At 34.2% G+C, this 16163-nt stretch overlaps 1 long non-coding RNA gene across 3 annotated transcripts in view; it reads left to right on the top strand.

Moving 5' to 3' along the window:
• The first annotated feature begins 5814 nt into the window (after positions 1 to 5814).
• Positions 5815 to 16163, top strand: part of LOC121822346 (uncharacterized) — a 47243-nt gene continuing 36894 nt past the window's right edge. For all 3 annotated transcript variants that reach the window (XR_013044316.1, XR_013044315.1, XR_013044314.1), the window contains exon 1: positions 5815 to 5979. This is a non-coding gene — a long non-coding RNA (uncharacterized LOC121822346). The remainder of the gene's footprint in view (positions 5980 to 16163) is intronic.

The following is a 16163-nucleotide window of genomic DNA, read 5'->3' as shown; positions in this document are numbered from 1 at the left end:
ATGTTTTGTGACTCAAGTAATTTCTATCATCATGCAAGATTCAAATAGCAGGCGGATAGTAAGCTCAATTTTCTCTAAGTATCTCTTGAACCCAAGGGCTTGGGAAACACACTTTTCAAATTTTGTCCATTTACTGTGCTAGTTTCATGAGGTCTTGGAATTAGAAACATTTGATGAAAAAAATTACTCTGCCAACATGCTTGACCACACAAAAATAAAGAGAACCTGAAGAGTTTTTACCTAAAGAACTTCAACCTTGCATGTAAGCTAATAAATTCATAATACAGCTTAATGTAATGTGATTGTATACACGCAAAGATTTATGAAAAGCATAAAATTATCATTGTTCTTCTTCAAAGGTTTAAAGCTAGGTAAAATGGGCCAGATCTATTGTTCACTGCCTGTTTTTATTAATAAAATTTTGTTGGAATGTAGCCATGCCCATTCATGTATTATCTACAGCTGCTGTTGTGGATTTGAATAGTAGTTACGGACCATCTGTCCTACAAAATATTTATTATCTTGCCTTTTACTGAAATTTTCTGCCAGCTACTTACATGTAAAAATAACTCATTGTTAGCCATGGGTGCTGTAACTGAAAGAAATAAATGGGTCCTTGTGGAAAGTTTGTTAACTAATAGAGAATGTAATTGCTTCAGCAGAGGATTGGTACAGGCCAAAAATTATGGCCAAATATTTAAGAATCTAATGTAGTCAGATAAAGCTTTTTTCAGTCAAGTCACACTTTATGTTCTCATGTAGCAGAAGAGTGGGCTACATACTCTATGTTTTGTGCCTGCCAGGCAAGTTATCTCTATGTTTATTCCATATTCTTGGAGTAACTCTTCTACTTACAGACTGAAGCCACCTTTGAATATTAGCATTGTTTGGGACAAATTATTAACAGTTGTGCTATGCATGAAGAATAATTTTAAAAAGTGAGCAATACACAAAAATCATGAAAGAAGAATTCTGCACCTTGTCTTTTTTCTCACTTCCTAGAGATATATAATTGTTTAAATATTCATGGCTAAGGACCCAACGAAAGCTTTTGGAACATGTTTGTAAGAGTCTAATACAAATTTCATGGTTATATTAAAAGAGGTCTTTTATATTATTTTTTTCTCAAATAACAATGAGGATACTTTTCTATCTACAGCAACCAGATTTATTACTTTTAGTGAGCAGAAATAACAGAAGATTAATACAATTGTTTTATTTTCTCAGTTCACCAGTAATTTCCTTTAACTCTCCATTTGTTTGAATAAATGTATTGGTTCATAATAGCAAATATGTGTTCTTTGATGGTAATGCTGTCACTTTTCATTTATTTCCTGCAGAACCAAAGGCTCATTGTAAATGGATGAATACTGCAGCTGTTTCTACAAAACCGTTCAGTTTGTTTAATTAAATTTATTTGCCTGAAGCACATGATATGTTCTAAAATATTAGTAGTTACAGCATTTTATTTTAAAATATCCATTATTTTAATTTATTTTCTTTTGCTAAAATTTCATGAATAAGCCAGAGGTTCTTCATATGATAAGCACAAACTAATTTCAAGGTATCCTCTAAAGACAGTATCTTTAAACCCAATTGTTACATCTTTCTGAAGAATTTACTTCAACAAACTACCTATTTTGAAATGTTACAACTGAAGCTTAAATATACCATGCAATTGCTCTTTTGATCTTGATTCCAATTACTCTGAAATAAGAGAAAATCTATTAATCTTAACAATAGCAAAAGAGTAATGTAGAAAGGAAATCTTTGAGTTCTGTTTAACTGTATCACCTTCTTTATGAACTACTATCCATGGCCCCTGCTTAGACTTTTTAAAAATCAATAATGAAGCTGTTACAGGAAAGATCCAACTCTGGAAAGTCAGTCTGTCTCTACCGCAATTCTCAGTACATGTTAATTAATGTAATTTGATAAAAATCATTCACTTCAAAATCCATATATTTTTCAATGTTTATTCTTCTCAGTTTATTAATGAAGACTTGCATTGGCTTGATATTCAAAACTTTATATTTGTTTTGAATTATTATTTTTTCTTACTATAGTTTCTAAATGTTCTTACTATGGGACTATTTTCTCATAATTGATATGAAACTTTGGGCATAATTACACTTATCTTATACTTAAAATAAAAATTATAAATATCCTATTTTTTACTTCAAGTTTCATCTCAAAGAATTACAAATATAATTTATAGTAAATGTTTACCTTTAAATAGACAGAATAGCAAAACTTTTTCTTATCTATGCATGAATTATTTCTTAAACATTTAAAAAAATGCACAAATCTGAAAAGTTTTGTAAGTTCCAAATAGCATAGAATAACAAAAATTCATCTAAGCACACTATATGCAACTACTATACATCAAAAATATGGTTATAATTAATAAAAAAGTTTAAAAGTAACAGTATATAGTGTGGGCCTGTGATCCAAGTTCTTGAAAGGCCTAAGCTAAAAGCTCTCCAGTTCAGGCCAGCCTGGGATACATAAGGAGACCTAGGCAGGAAGGAGCAGGGGAAGAGAGCTTAACACTTAGCAGAAGGAAGAAGCAGTATCAAGTCCAGGAAAACAAACAACACTTTTCACAGAAACAACCCAAACTGGAGGACAAGGAGGATCAGAAGAGGAGGAGGAGGGAGAGGAGGAGGAGGAGGAAGAGGAGGAGGAGGAAGAGGAGGAGGAGGAAGAAACGGAGAATCAACATTTAGCCAATAAAAACTATTCTGGAAAAATTAAAATTAACTAGAAAGTTTCAGATTAACAGAGGCCTCAAGTTTCATTTCTGGTTTCACAAAACTGATTGTGAGAAATGGTTCCATCCTAATATCACCAACCCGTTTGATAATATCTACAATGTTTTCTAACAGTGATGACCAACTTTGTTTTACAAACATTCATATATCACTTTATCTAATACACACTCACACACACACACACACACACACACACACATATATACATATATATGTATATATATATTCCTTTTTATTGTACAAAGAACACAATCTAAGCGAAACTTTACTCTAGACCATACATTAATTCTGAATGAAATTTAAATGTTGTATATAATGGAGATTATACTTTTTTCCTTTAAATGTACACTAATTAGCAATCCTGTGTTATCTAGGAAGACCCTAAAGGATTGGTGGAGGAGGGAAATATTATATAATTCCAAATACTTTTAAGCAATTTCTGCATCAAAGCAAAAATACAGAAAGAATTTTGAAATATTTTGTCCTGAAAGATATCAAAATTTGAAACTTAAATCTTATATATTCTAAAAAGAGAATTCACATCAAATGCATATATAAAATGTATATAGATGGAAGATAAATGGGAAATATTTGTTTTATGTATAGTCAAAACTATAATAGAGAAAATAAAGCTCACTGATTCTCTGCTCTCCTATAGTTTGTTATAGAATATTGATTAAAAAAGTGATGAATTAGAATATAATACATACTTTGAGAAAAGTAAAAAGCAGAGGGTAAGAGAGTTTGAAGAGTGCTGTGGGTGTTTCTGTTAGAGCAAGGTCTTGCTGAGAAGACCCAAAGGAGATGATGAGAGGCAAGCATAAAGAAGATTTACCAAAAGGTAAAAGAGCAAAGGACACAGGCAGAAGTGGCTTCAGCTGGCTAACACCATAAACAGGACAGTTGTCGCAACGAGCATCACAGAGAAATCAAGCTCAAGAGCAAGACAGTGAAGCTGGAGAAATCAGCATCTGCAGAGCTTCATGGGCCATTCTGAACTTTTGTTCTACAGGAAGGAAGAGCTTTTAGAAGTTTTCAATGATGTGATGAAATCTGTATTCACTGGCATCCATTGAGCTGACAGTAAGCTGTAGCTGGCAACTATGGACACAGGCAGAACGGTAATCCAGATCAGAGAGAAAGCCACGCTACATAAGACCACAGTGCTACAAAAGGGAAGGACATCATAAAGGTAGAAAAGCATAATTTTCAGACATACTCAATGGACAGTCTGGGAAGAGGATGTAAGTTCACAAAAACTGATTATACCTTCATTATTCTTTTTAGAGAATAACTTCCTATAATCTGAGATAGCCATGTCATCAGTAGCTGAGAGTTAAGTGTGGATGCAAATTTTAAATGTCAACTTGACTAGGATAAAGAGTATGTGGATAGTTGGTAAAATACTATTTTTTAATCTATCTACAAAGGTTTCTGGAAAGATTAGCATTTGAATGGCAGAGAGAAGACAATATGCCCTAACCAGAGTAGGTAGATGTCATAAAAATAGGGCATATAGAACAAACAAAATAGTGGAGGGGGAGTGATTTTCCTCTCCCCTGGGACTGGGGCACCAATCTATTCCACCCTTGAATAGAAAACACTAGGTTGTGGAGCCTTTGGAATCCAGCACTTCTATCATCAGCCCCAGACTCCTAGTGTTTGGGCCTCAGACTGTCATACCACCAGCATCCCTGGAACTGAGGCTTTTGGTTCAGTCTCAACAGCAACCCCTGATTTCCTGTTTCTCTATGCAGCTCATGGAACACACTCTGGAACTTCAGGTCTCCATGATCAGTGGAGTCAATTCCCATAATACAGCCATATATATATATATATATATATATATTTTTTTTTTCTATGAGTTCTATCCCTCTGAAAAGCCCTAAGGGACACATGCATCAATAAAGGGAGAGAAAAATACTTTTCTGTACATAGATGAGACCAACTGTGTAAAGAATCAAACGCCAATAATGTGGAAAGGAAAGCAGAGTGAAAAGCCTTCAGAACCTGTGTGAGCTACAGAATCCAAAGGGCATTCACAGAAGGTGCCCTTGAGAATCCAATGGGATTCTCCACAGTAGCTTGGGAGTATGAGGCTCACAAGCTTCTCTGAAGCTGTGGATATTCTGCCTAAATGTCCTAATTCTTCTTCTCCTTCTTCTACTACTACTTCTTCTTCTTGTTCTTTTTTTCTTTTCTCCTCCTTATTCTTCTCATCCTCCTCTCCCTCCTCTTCCTCCTTCTTAAGTAAAATAAGGATAAAAGACCATCTTTTCTGAAGGAAAATAGAAGGAAGAGGAGCAGAGCTTTGAAAAGTTAGGACAATGCATGAAAAGTTCTAGGCAGGCTCAAAGACAAAAGGTATTTGCACTGTATTAGTGACCTAAATCAGAACAAGGGTTGTGAACTTCAAGTCATCTCACTCAATATGATCCTCTTTAGTTTTCTGTGTGGGCTCAGAGAACAGATAGGAAAGGACAATAAACTAGAAAATTAAGTGGAAAATCTCTGATTAATGCCACAAGAAGAAATGGCAATTTGAGAACTACATTGCCTGGCACTTAGGTGACATCATGACAGAAAAGCCACTCTTCCCTAACTCTTACACTGAAAAGGTCAGAAACTGAAGCTCATAAAAAGAGTAAACAATGATGGAGAGAGATACCAGCAACAAACTCCAAGCTTCTAAATTGACCTAGTACTTCCCAGAAAAAATACCAATTTTGTTTTGGAAGAATTGGGCTATTAAATATGTATAACTGATTGAATATCAAATACAATTTCTTATCATTAAAAACAATGTCGAGCAAAATGTGTTGGAAACTTTTGGCACCAACTTTGATGGGCACTTCAAATGAAACCATTGTTATAAATTTGCATAGTTCCTTTAAAAACTGTCATCACATATTTCAAATATCTGGTTATTCAATAGGGAAAATTCTCCAACATTCTCTCTGATTATTCAGTCAAGCAATATCGGTACTACTGAGGAAGAATTGTGTAGAAGTAACTAACATTCCAAGTTGCTAGGAAACAAGAACTGTATGATAGATCCTCTAAAGTTGGAGGTCTCTGGTAAGAGAAAAAAAAAAGAGAAATTCAAAATGTGAGAGGCATTCATTCTGACTTCATTAGTCTGAAGACAGATGGAGAAAGGAATACAAGCAGCTCCATGGGGAAGGCAGATCCCCAATGACAGCAGGTAAGTCCAGTGGTTTTAAAGACCTATATTTGCATAAGTTAGGTGTGTGTGTGGTGGGCTTGTTCTGAATACACAGAAGGTTTGTAGGAGAAACTCCCATCACCTTTCTTTCACTGGAAGGAGCTAAGTGGAAAAAAATTAATGAATTTTTTTAATCTTATTATAGCAAATAGAATAGCAGAATTTAGTATGACTTTCTTTTACACCACTAACCTTTCAGTCTTACCTTCACCCACTTTGCCCTGACTTCTAGTTAATAAAATATGGGTAGCTGCTCTGCAGAAGTTGAATGGGTAGATAAAGGGCAAGCACTCAACATGGACAATGAGCATTGATATTAATAATTACTAATGGCATTGGTAACATCCTTGAGTAATATATCTCCACCTATTGAAAACCACTTTCAATCTGCTGTTAAGTCAAGTGGAAGATCTAGTGCTCTACATTTATTTCAGCTCTACATGCCTATTGAAGAGTGTTGAAAGATGAGTTTTCTCAATAGGCCCTTTAGCACCATCACAGCATCAATCACTCTGTTTCCAGCTCAGTTGCTCAATTTCTTCTGAGCTCTTTGTTAATCTTCATTAGTACATCGGTATGCTGACATTCATAACTAATTTACTTGAGGCTTTAAATGTGCCCAAGACATCCAGCAGAGGACACTGGATACTTTGCTAGTCATTGCTCTCATCGCACCAGAAGCTTTGCTGGGAAGTCTACTTTCGAACAGCTTACAGTCCTTTTCATTGAGTAACCTACCTGGGCAGCTGAATGAGATAGACTATCAGTTGTGATGAATCTTTTCTCTCTGCCCCCAGATTTACTGAGCTATAATTGACAAATAAAAATTGCATGTGTACAGGTGCCACAGTGTGATGTTTTGATATACATATATATTGTAACATAATATCCCAATCAAGCTAATTAACATATCCATCATTTCACATAGTTACCCTTGTGCTATTATGCTTATGTACCTGGGGAGAACATTTGGTATCCACCCTTTACCAATAACAAGGAGACAATCCATTGTTATTAGCTTTATTAATTGAGTTGTTTATTATTCTCCAAATTAATTCATCTTGTAATTGAAAGTTTGTACCTTTTGACTCATAGACTGATCCTTCCTCATCCTCCAAACACAGGTCATCAATATTCCTTTGTCACTTTCAGACAAGTTTTTGAGATATTTCTGTAAATGATTTTGTATAGTGCTTGTATTTTTGTGCCTGGTATATTTCTGTTAGTAAAATGTCCCTGAATTCCATCCATGTTTTGCAAATGGGAAGATTTTGTGGCTTAAAGATACTGTTATATTTCCTGTGTCTATTCATTTGTTTCTATAGCAACACATATGAACTCTAGGTTTTTCCAATATCATAACTATTGTGAATTGTACAGAAATGAACATGGGAATACAAATATTTCTTTAACATAGTGACTTTATTTCTTTGAACACATTTTCCTAACTAGGATTGCTGGGCCATACAATGGGTATATCTAAATTTTTTTGAGGTGCTTGCTTTGGGTTTTTATGATGGCTACATGTCCCTCCCATCACTAGAATACAGGGTGTTTTTTTATTTCTCCACATCCTTGTGAAGTCATACGTTTTTACTTTCCAGTAATACATTCCAAGGGTTTTGAATTGTTCACCTGGGTACTGATCAAATGAAGCGTGATTTTCCATAGGCCTGTTGGCCATTTGAATATCTCCCTAAACAGATTACTACCCTTGGCAATTTTCAATTAAGTTGTTTATTACACCGAACTATATGAATAACTTATGTATTTTGGATAAATGAAGCCTCTGTTGGGGATGTGATTTGCAGATATTCCATCCATTCAGTAAATTTCCTTCTTACCTTGTTGATAGTTCATTATCCTGGGCTTAAAGATTTTAGTTTTATGTAGTTTCACTTCTTTATTTTTGCTTTCATTGACTAGGCTTTGGTGTCACATCCAAGAGCACATTGCAAAGAACATCTATGTCTGGCTTTCCCGAGAACAGTTTCACAAATGCAGGTCTTACAGCAAAGTCATGCATTTATCTTGAGTTATTTCTATGTATGCTATCAAGGTAGAATTTGATTCTTTGGTATGTGGCCATCCAGTTCTCCCACACCACTTAAGAGACTATCCTTCCCAATGTATATCTTGAATACTAAAAACAATTTATCAATGTGCTTAAATATGGACTTATTCTAAATTATCCATTCTTTTCCATTGGTCTAGTGTCTATTTTTCTATCTGTACCAGTAGTGTAACTTAGTAACAATGTGAAACCAAAAAGCTTCATGTTGTAAGCTTTATTCTTGCTCAAAATGACTCTAGTTATTAGAGGTCTTTTGTGGTTTCATACAAATCTTACATTATTTTTTCAAAAAATCCATTGGTATTTGATAAGAATACCAATACTTTTATTTGTGCTTTAATTTTCTTTGTATAATAGTTTATGGTTTTTAGTGAACAGACTATTTATGTCCATGGTTAAATTTAATTCTAAATAATTTATTCCTTTACTGACATTATAAATGGGATATTTTCCAGAGCTCTGTCTTGGAAAGTCCCTTGTTTCTGTGTAGAAGCCCAGTCAAATGCTGCATGCTGTTTTGGTATATTGCAACATTCTCCTTATTTAGCTACTTACTGTAATAGTTTTCTGTGGCTTGTTTAGAGTTCATGACATCTGTGAGCAGATATAATTTCACTGTTTTGACATAGATTCCTTTAAATTTTTTCTCTTGCTTGAATTCTGAAGCAAATCTTCTGGTATAATGTTGAAAAGAACTAGTGAGTGAATGCACATTGTGCTGTAACTGATCTTGGAGGAAAGGGTTTCATCTGTTTACCCTTGAATAATATGTTAAGTGTTGGTTTATCACATATAGACTTGATCAAGTTGAGGCACATTCCTCCTATACCTAACTTGTTATTTTATGGTAAAAGTTGTTCAGTTTTTTTTTTCAAATACTTTTTCTGACTCTTAAGATGATCATATTTTTGTCCCTTTTTAAACTTTAAAAAATAGTAATGATACAATATTTCTAATTAAAAATTGCTTTATAGGACTTAAATATACCATAATTTCTCATATTACAATCATTTTGTTGTATTTCTTTCTTTGTTTGTTTTATTAGCATGTACTAATTACACAGAATAGTGGGTTTCATTATATTCTTATAAATACATATATATGTATATATGTATCTTACCTTCGTCTTCCTATCTAGTCCAGCTTCTGCCTTCATGTCATTTGTGTGTGACATAATGAATTTAATTAAGAATTACTACAGCAATATGTGTAAGGAGTTATTTACAAGAGCATAGACAACTTACCAATGGTTACCCCAATGAAGAAAATGTCTTTCCTCCAATAACAATTAATTCCTCTCAAATCATCAGGGAAGGATGGAAGCCCCTTGCAAGCCCCTCTCTCATGTGGTATAGGATCTTATGGGGAATATTCTGAATCACTCTTGCAAACTAGGGATAATTCTTACTTTTTAAAAGTCTATTGAATTTGGTTTTCTAGTATTGTGTTGAAGATTGTTTGCAACTGTTGTTCATAGAGGGTATTGATCTGTTATTTGTGTTTCTTGTATAATACTTTTCTTGCTTTAGTTGGGATAATGATAACCTAGAAAAAAATGAGAACTTCTAAATGTTTAAGTTTTTGGTTTGTGTGTTTGCTTTCTATAAAATTAGTTTTTAGAGTTATCCTTTTAGGTTTTGGAAGTATTTGAAAAGCTTTGGCACTAATTATTTTAAATATTAGTTAGAGTCTACCAGGAAGACCCTTTTACTTGTTGAGAAACTTATTCATTGTTCTCTTCAGATTTTCTGTTTTTATATGAGTTGATCTTAGTGGCAGGCACCTAGCAATTAATCTCCTTCTAAATTATCTCTCTTGTTGGACTTTAATTGTTCATCCTAGACCCAGGATACCCCATGATCTCATGATCTCTTTTTGTTAGCTATCAATAGGTTAAATGTTCTTTTCCAGAAACATGAATGTTATTCATTTTCTATTGGTTTCTAGATTCATTTTACCTATGGTCTTTGCTATTTTATCCTTTCTGCTGATTTTCAGCTTCGATTATACCGTTTCTCATTCTTTGCAGTTACCCATTTGTGATGGTTCTCTTACTGCTGTGTAGGCACTCATTACTCTAACCATCCTTCTCACAACTTATTTTACTTCTGTTATGATTTTTTTAAACTTTTTATGGCCTTGCCTGGCCTGGAACTCTCCACATAGACCAGACTGTCCTTAGATTCACAGAGATCAGTCTGTCTCTACTTTTCAATTGCTGTGATTAGGGGTGTGCATCAGGCCTGCTTCTCTGCTTCTTACAATTTGCCTTGCTGATCTCATAAATTTTGATTTTTTTTTTTTGAGCTGAGGATTGAACCCAGGGCCTTGTGCTTGCTAGGCAAGCGCTCTACCACTGATCTAAATCCCCAACCCGATTTGTTGTATTTTTATTTATATCTGTACCGAAACATGTTTTGATTTCCCTTTTGAAGTTTCTTGACTCACTTGTTTTTATAAGTATACTGTTAAATTTTCATGTGCTTATATTTCCAGTTTTCCTCATGTTACTGATTTCTAATTTTACAACATTGGGAAGGTTACTAGATATGATTGCAGCCTTTGGAAACATTTTAAGACTTTTATTGCTTAGTATGTACTCTGTTGAAAAAATGTCATTTTTGAGTTTTAGATCCTTATCCTGCTACTGCTGGGTAGAAAGTTTTGAGTATCTCTCTTAAGTCCATTTGGCCCAAGATGTTCCTCAACTCCGATGATACTACATAGTTTCGGGTATAAATAATGTACACATTGTGAAAACTGGAGTATCAAATCTCCTTGTGTTATTGGAATGACTTTTCTTACTCAAGATTGGTTAATAATTCCTTTATTCAAATGATCTGATACTATATTTATGGACCTTTCCATTTATTATGATTTTTTAATAAAGTCACTGCTTCCTTATCACTTTTGACCTTTTGGCTAAGATCAAATGAAATCATCTCTTTATCATTATCCTGTGGTACTCTTTGACTCTTGGAACACTTTTTACTTCAAGTCTGTTTTACAGGGCATAGTGCATCTCTACTCTGGATATGAAATGCCTTTTCACAACCTTTCCTTTGCAGATTATACATTTTCTTAAATTTGACATGTATTTCTAATAGGCAACATAAATCTGAATAATTGTTTTAGTTTTAAAATCTATGCATCTACTCTGTGTCTTCTGATTAAGGAATTTAACTAATTCAATTTTTGGAGCTGTTGATGATTAGGGTCTTCTCACTGCCATATTGTACATTGTTTTTTAAACATTTTATAGTTACTTTGTTCCTAAGCCTTCTTACCAGATTTCTCCTTTGATGGTCAATTCTAAACTTCCATGAGTTTTTATGTTACTAACTGCTGTGGTTTTTTCCCAGCCTAAATAATTTAGTTTGGCATTTCTTCTATGAAGGATTTTTGATTGAGAGCTATTTTTCCTTCTCCTTCTCCTCCTTCTCTTTCTCCTCCCTTACCCTTCTTCCTCTACCTCTCCTTTCTCCCTTTCCTCCCCCTCGTCTTCCTCCTCCTCTTCTTTTGCTTCCTTCCCCTTCCACTCCCCTCCTCCACTCTCCCTTCTTGTTCTTTTCAACATCCTCTTCTCTTATTCCTCCTCTTTCCTCTTCCCTTTCTCTCTCCCTCTGATTTCCTTCCTAATCTTTTTTCTCAAAATATATTAGCCCATCACTCCTTTCTTAGCAAATTAGTACTAGGAAATTCAATGATAATATTATGGTGGTTTATTTTATATGACAAATCTCTTGAAGCTTTCAGAATGCGTTCTTTGATTTTTGACATTTTTTAATAATACATACTAGTGAATATTTCATTAGATTTATTATCTTAGGAACTTTTGAGATTCATGCACCTGCATATGCTTTTCTCTCCCCTAGATCTCCAAATTTTTATAGTTTTTCTTCATAATTTCTATTCTTTTCTCTTCACTTTCTGAGGCTGCTATGATTTGCATATTAGTTATCTTGTGTTTACTCAACATCAGGTTATTTCTATTGATCATTTGTTTTTTTCTTCACTGACTGAAGAATTTCTAAAAATTCTCTTTGACTTGTAGATTTATTTTATATTTTTTTCCTTCATCAGGTCTAATTTTGAAACTTGATACTCTGACATCTTTTTCTTTATTATGTATTGTATTCTTCCACTTTAAAATTTACAGGATTTTTAGAGACTTTGTATCATTATTGAATCACTCTCTTTATTTCATGTTTTTGTTCGAGCCATTTTCAAGGGCACATAAACGTACTTTTATCATTTTCTGAGCTTCCTTTTAACACTTACTTTCAATTCTTTGTCAGAAAATTTATTCATTACCATTTTCTTTGAGCTGCTTATAGAAAAACCATTTCTGTAGTGAAGCCATGTCTCATTGACTTTTCATGTTTTTGAAGAATGTTTTGTTGTTCTCTCTCTTAAGAAAGGTGCACACTAGATAACTTTAGGGGGGAAACACATTTACCAGTCACTCCAGTGTTGAATTCTGAGATTTTTTTTCAGAATTCTTTTAGATAGATATGCCCACACTAGATTGTTTCTTTTTGCTAGTGGCACAAGTATATACCTTTTCTAGATCTCACAAATTAAGGACAGGTGTGAAGAGCCTCCCATTTTTTTCCCTCTAGGATATTGGCCTGAAATACTCAAGTTTGCATGCTTTCTTCTATTTTTTCAGACTGGGATGTTTGCATGCTTTCATAAACTATATTCAAAAATTTGAGGCCAGAAAGATGACTCAGAAGTTTAGAGCACTTTACTAACTCTTTGAATTTTGTACTCATATGCATCACATCTCCTGTTATTATAAACCCAGGGAGTTTTAGAAGAAAATTCCCAGTTATTATTCTTTTAATTAATGATTTTATTTAGAAAGTAACTGACATACCTCAGATGTTTGGACTTTATTTAGACTCTTAGGACCTTTCGAAAAAGGTCAAATGAAACATCCAATGTACAGACAACAATTCATGATAATTTCATGTTGGCTCATAGATATTGATAACAGTAAGGGAAATACATATGATTACAGTCTATTGGAGAAAACTGGTGTCTAGAATGATAATTTAGATTACTCTGATAGACAGTGGTCAGTGAGATATGGAAATGTAGAAGGACAAATGAGTGAAAAAATATGATTTTCAGCCACAGCTGAAATATAAATGAGTTATAACTAGGTTATTCTTACTTTAGCTGTTTGACTCTTCCAATAAACTACTGAAAATATGCTTTTGTTCTTTATTTTTAAGTTAGTATTATTCCTAGGATTCATTATGAGTCTTTCTTGGATTTTTTTCTCTTTAAACTACATAAATATCCTTACATGTTTCTCTTTTTTGCAGCATGGCTTTAATCATATCAATCATGGTTGTTTTTAATTTCCTGACAGAAAACTAGAACATTGTCATTACACCTGACTCTGATTCTGATGAATACTTTGTCTCTTTGGATTAAGTTTTTCTTTCTTTGTTTGCTTTCTGCTTCATATTCTTTGTTGAAGGGCAGGCATTACAATAGGTAACAGAAACTAAAGTTAATGAGCCTTTAGAATAAGGATTCATGTTAATCTGTCTTTGGAAGAGAAGGGTTATTGAGAATGTTTGCTATAATTCTAGATGCCTGCAGCTTTGCTTTCCTTTTAAAATTCATTCTTTAAGAATTTCAAGCTGGGTGGTATTGGCACACCCCTTTAATCCCAGCACTCAGGAGGCAGAGGCAGGTTTGCCTCTGTGAGTTTGAGGACAGCCTGGTCTATAGAGTGAGAGATAGGTAAGGCGCAAAGCTACACAGAGAAACCCTCTCTTGAACTCCCCCCCCCAAAAAAATTCAGATATGTATTCAATGAAATACAATCTTTTCCATTCCCATTTCCCCATTTGAAGTCTCCCCCTCCTGACTTCGTGTTCTCTTCATTCTCGTTTTTTTAATTAGTTCTTTGGGAATTTCATGCAATGAATTTGATCGTATTTCACTCCCTTCCCTGACTCTCCCTGATTCATTTACCTTCTTATCCACCCAACTTTTCATTCTCTTAAAATAAAACAAAAAACAAACAAAAACCCCATTAAATCCAATTTGTAATGTTCAAGTACTCTTTGGTGTGGGACCTGCCCTTTAGTATGGTCAACCTACCAGAAGATCACACCATTAAAGAAAACTATTTTCCCTTCACTGACATCTAACAATTGCCAAATTGCTTAGCTAGGTGTGGAACCTCATGCCAACCTCTCTGCTCCATGATGACATTTTGTCTCGCTTGAGCTTGCTCATTGTGCCTGCAGTAGTTTGTACGTACAACAGCTCTGATGGATCTGGAATACACCATTTCTTTCTCGTTATCTACTCCCTCTGGCTCTTACAGTTTCTTCCTTAAGGTTTCCTGAGCCTTGAGAGGATGGGTGTGGTATACATGTCCCATTTAAGGCTGAGTATTCCACAGTCTTATTCTCTATACCTTGACCACTTGCGGTTCTCTTGCCATCTACTGTAAAAGGATGTTTCTCTGATGAGGGCTGAGAAATACATTAATCTATGGCTATAATGATAAGTCTATAGGAGCCTGTAACTTTTAATTTCTCTAATGACGTTGATTTTTCCTCCTCTGTTATCTTTAGGTTTCCCCAAATACTCCTTCATGAGTAGAGAGTAGGCTTTAGAGCTCTTTTAACTATGGCCCTTACTGGAGTCTTGATAATGTGGTTCCCGTAGACAGAGGAGGGAGCTCCATCAGTTTATGATTAACTGCAAGTATCTTGTGTGCCCAGATTGTCGAAGTGAGATATTTAGAAATAATTCCTTTGTGCATTAATTCCCACTTACTTCCTATCACCTTCCCCTGCTGCAGCATTCCCAATCTGATGCTTTGTTTGCATTCCCCTCTTGCTGATTTCTTCCTTAGATTACTAAGAGAGATGGAAAGATCTATAGTGGGCTGAATTTGCTTTCTCTGGGTTAAGGGTCTGGCTCAAAAACACACACCATTTTCTAAAGTGCGTATCTTTGCTCAAGACAGTTGGCATTATTCTTCAGTGATTATCCTTCCATTACTCTCACCAGTATCTTGAAGGAATCTTTCTAGATCTTCACTTACAGAAACCTGTGGGTTTCTAGAAGTAAGCTTACAAAACTATGTCCATCACCTACCTCCACCCACAAAAGATTAGAATTCCAGAAATCACTTGCTCATATGATATCCAATGCTCAGCTTCAAGAAGATTGCCAAAATTATCATATATATGTTTCTTTCCATCTAAGGCTCTATTTGTTTCCAGACAAGTGTCATCTGTGTCTCTGAATGGCTCCTACAAATCTGAATTTGGGCAACTATTTCTGTACACACTCAGATCTCTAACAGCCCCAACAAGTCTTTGGTTCTCAATTTTCCCATCTGTTTCTTGATAGAAGGATATAAATGAACAATAACTTCTAATTTCATTACATGCTGAAACTGACCCGAAGTGCCCACCCTTTAATTTTAAAACATACTATTCTGACTTTCTTATATTAAAATTTTAAATACACAGAAATATAAAAGAATGTATAACATTTTTGTATGTATTCAATAGCACATAAATTTAAGAGTTGCTTATGTATATATACATATATTTAAACTGTTTTTAACATGTTTTACAAGAATAAATTTTACCTATTGTTACATTCCACTACTAAATAAAGGTTATTTTGTTATACGCCAGCAATACTAGTATCAAACCTAACAATACTTGATAAACATCACCAAAAGTCATCTCCAGACCAAAAATCCCAACTAATGCTAGTCATTGGTTTAAGACAGTTAACAATCGCAAATAAGATCTTGTTTTTGGTTATTACATTTTTAAAATGAGTTTTAACCTAAAAGAATCTTTCTTTTTCTCATCACATTTGTTGTTGGAGACAGAATCCTAGCTGTCAATATAATATCCTGCATTTTGAACTCTTTTGCTTGTGTTTCTGCAGAGAAATTTTACTGCTACTTTGGTGTCTATATTTTATGAACACTGGAAATTAGATGTAAAGGTAATTATTGACTAGAAATTCATTTGAGTGGACTACTTCATAGATATTATTTACTTTGTATGCTTCAGATCAGAAAGTA

This window comes from Peromyscus maniculatus, chromosome 14, assembly GCF_049852395.1.
Source record: "Peromyscus maniculatus bairdii isolate BWxNUB_F1_BW_parent chromosome 14, HU_Pman_BW_mat_3.1, whole genome shotgun sequence".
NCBI lineage: Eukaryota > Metazoa > Chordata > Mammalia > Rodentia > Cricetidae > Peromyscus > Peromyscus maniculatus.
This window is presented reverse-complemented; position numbering and strand designations above follow the sequence as displayed.